Source organism: Hippocampus guttulatus, chromosome 3 (assembly GCF_054856545.1).
Source record: "Hippocampus guttulatus isolate MCC_2025c chromosome 3, RoL_Hgut_1.0, whole genome shotgun sequence".
Lineage (NCBI taxonomy): Eukaryota > Metazoa > Chordata > Actinopteri > Syngnathiformes > Syngnathidae > Hippocampus > Hippocampus guttulatus.
This window is the reverse complement of record NC_141263.1, coordinates 4,088,263-4,092,293: the sequence shown is the minus strand read 5'-3', so window position 1 is coordinate 4,092,293 and position 4,031 is coordinate 4,088,263.

Genomic DNA, 4,031 nt, shown 5'->3' with positions numbered 1-4,031 from the left:
GTGGTGTATACTGAATGTTATTACCGGTACTTTGATTACAGATTCGGACTTTATCAAGTTTGTTGGAGAAAAATTTTGACATTCGCAAGTAGCAAGTATCTGTTGTTTCCAATGCAGCCATTCAGATAGGAAAGCTACATTCTCCAAATAAGGTCAGCATTTGAAGCTGTTATGATTTGTTATTTAGAGAGGTGGAGAACTATTGTCCTTCGTGGGAATTACAGTGAAATCTCTTTAATGGTAAATAGTGCTCTAAATCTTTCATCATGCCTAATTTTGTGCTTACATACATTTATGGAATGAAAGCAGCAAAATAGTTTTGATCGATGCATAATACATGCCATTTTTTACATTTTGTCAAAAACAATTTAAGGTTCGCGGTAACTGAAAAACTGCAACCTAATCAAAAGACGTTTCCTGTATTCGTTTATTTAAAAAAAACATTTTACATTTAAAAAATATGGATTTACGATCTATATTTAACAATGTCCATTTTCTTATGTGTCATAACACAATTTACGGTATTTGAAAATCACTAAAGTGAAAACATGTTTCTCAGTAGGAAACCTCGCTGTAATGAGAACGTTTCTAGTTCTAATTAGAAACTTTCTCTTAGAACGAGAAAGTTGTGTTTGCATTGTTGTGTCCTTGTTTTCAGGAAAGAGGGTAAGTCCACTTGTGTTGCCGATGAGGAGAGATCTGTTTCAAAATCTTTGAGAGAAATGCATCCACAAGAATATATTTGCGATTTTTACGTGTTTTTATTATGTTATACCTGCTTTTATCAGGACTGTATGAATTGTCGAATGTGCGTTTGTAGATCAGCGGAAACGCAACATTCACGTGTTGCAAAGCCACCCATTTTCCGACCGCTAGGAGGCAGTGTTGGCGTGTCCATTGAACGTAAATGAGCTGGATTTTCTTTTTTCTTTATATTGTAGGTACGTCCGTTTTCCGATCCGCTTTATGCTCACAAGGGTCGCGGGGGTGCTGGAGCCTACCCCAGCTGTCTTTGGGCAGCAGGCAGGGCACACCCTGAACTGGTTGCCAGCCAGTCGCTGGGCGCACACACATAAGATAAGATAAGAAAACCTTTATTAGTCTCGCAATGGAGAAATTCCCGATTCACAGCAGCAAAGTTATGAAAGGAAGAAGTAGAACAACAAAATATAGGAGCTGCTGGAAAGGCAGCCACTCACGTGGCGCCATTTTGAAGTCAAAAAATAACACAACACAACACATAGGGCACAGACAGTCGTGCAATCTTCACCACTTTTCTGCATACACTTTGTTGTCTGAAGCAGTTCTAGATGAAAGAGGAGAGGATCAAAGTGTCCTTTCACCAGTGGATCAGAGACGTCGTGCTGAAAATGTGCACACGTCGGGTCCAAGCTAAGTTTTGAAAGCAAACACGAAGCTGTAGCGTCCATTGATGAAAAGAGATGAGTTCACTTCTCCTGTCCCACGTAATCCGCTTCAAACTCCAAGGCGCAACGCCCAGTTCCAAATCCGCATCGACGCTCCGCGCTAACGGTCCTTTCTTCTCATCGTCGGCTCCTCAATCAAGCCTTACATCCATCCAGCCGCAGACCGTTCAACAGCACTGATGTCTCCGCTGAACAAAGCGGGGCTGTAAAAAATGCTGCCCATTACAGGCGCAAGACACAAGCGCCCCGGGACTGTCCAGCAACGACAGTCAAATGGCGCCGACATTCCTCCCAGTCAAAAACAGTGCTGGTATACCCATGCTGCCGAGAAGGCGCAACCACCGAGCACAGAGTCTCCTCCTTGATGAATGTCGTGGCCAAAAAATGCTGAAAAAAGTCCACATCAGGTCCACACGACGTAACAACAAACACAAAGTGACAAAACAAACACAAAAACAACAAAAGAAGCAAGGCTCATGAGAGCACTTGCTGACGGCTGCCTAGCCGGGCGCCATCTTGACTTCAAAGTATATTGAATTCAAAGACATAAACAGCCATTCGCGCTCACACCTATGGACATTTTAGAGTGTTCCATTAACCTGCCATGGATGTTTTTGGAATGTGGGAGGAAACTGGAGTACCTGGAGAAAACCCACACAGGCACCGGAAGAAAATCCAAACTCCACATAGCCTCCTGACTACCAGGAAAAAAATGTTGTCCAATCACATTTATTTTGAAATTCCCCAGTCTGTAATTGGATTACTCCAAAAGAAATTTTTGAAATCGCGCTACATTTTTTAAACAGGCTCAAATACACTTAAAACAACTCAAACAACACTTTAACGTGTTCATAAGAGTCTTATAATTAAAATGCCGACAGCATTTCAAGACAAAATGTGTTTGATAAAAAGTATTACTTTTCCTCTTCCCATAAAAAGTGCTTGCACTAAGGGAAGCCATTTTCTTACTTTTTCTAACCCCTACAAATTTGGTATCATTGGAAAGCACTGAATGTCCTCTTTAGAGTAACAAAAGGAGTTAATGCGATTGGATGCACTGGGTGGGAGATATTTAGGTTCCCAAATGTCCTCTACAGAGGACAAATTTGAACTACTTGTCGTCAGGAGGATAGGGAGGCCTGAGCCAGAATCGAACCCTGCACCAATGCACTGTGAGGTCGACGCACTAACCCAGGGGTCAGCAACCCAAAATGTTGAAAGAGCCATATTGGACCAAAATATACTATTGGAGCCGCAAAAAATAAAAAGCCTTATAATGAAAGCAACACATGCTGTATGTATCTATATGAGCTATATTAGCCTGCTATCAACATGACTAAGTTGGCTAAAAAAAACACAATGAGCATTCATGATTAAAAGCTTTTTTCCCCTTGCAGTTCATCCTGTAGCGGAGGGGTGCCCAAACTTTTTTGACAGAACATCTACTTTTCGAACAACCAACCTCCTGCGATCGACCGGTTACCGCACACGCGCGCATCCGCACACACTTACACACGCATGCCGTAATGAGCGACAGCCATAACGGCCGCTGAGATGAACAAGGCATGGGACGCACTTTCGCAGCGTGCTAACTATCGTAGCTCACGTGTACCGTTTAAAAATGCTTCTCGTGGCCACCCAGATTCCCATTCTTAGCAAGTACCCTCAGTGAATTGTACATCAACGGCATTTTACAACAGCCCCGACTGACATCCCGTCCTGTGAATAGAAACGCGTGTCGCAGGCTATGCCGCAAATGTTGACATTTAATATTTATTCGACGCATTTTTACAGCATCGGAAAGCGTTAATAATGTTTGTGTCAGGTTTGTCCTCCGACAGAAATCATATTAAAACAGAAAAATATATTTCCCTCCCATCATTTTCCATTTTCAAACATTTTTGAAAAAGCTCTAGGGAGCCACTGGGGGCGCTAAAGACCCGCATGCGGCTCGAAAGCCGCGTGTTGCCGATCCCCGCACCAACCAGTCGACCATCGGGCCAAAACACACTATGGTATTACGGGTACATTATTGTTTCAATATTAGGCGGCACGGTGGGCGAATAGGTAGTGAGCACATTCGCCTCACAGTGCATAGGTGCAGAGTTCGATTCCGGCTTCGGCCCTCCTGTGTGGAATTTGCATGTTCTCCCCGTGCCTGCGTGGGTTTTCTCCGGGCACTCCGGTTTCCTCCCACATTCCAAATACATCCATGGCAGGCTGATTGAAAATTGTCCTTAGGTGTGAGCGCGAATGGTTGTGTCTATGTGTGCCTTGTGATTGGCTGGCAACCAGTTCAGGATGTCCCCCACTTGTTGACTAAAGACAGCTGGGATAGGCTCCAGCACACCCCGCGACCCTAGTGAGGATTAAGCGGTTCGGAAAATGGATGGATGGATAGATAACGCAACTTGGAGAACATATTCCTCGGAGAGATGAAGCTTTTCAAGGTGTGAAAATGGGCTGAATTTATATATTAATATCAATGATCAAGGCCACACAATATATTTTATGTCACCTCTTCTATCTCCAAGCCGTTGTGTTGCCAGCGCGCAGTGCCCCAGTGACATGCCCGCACAAACAAGCAATCAGTGAGAGGACAAC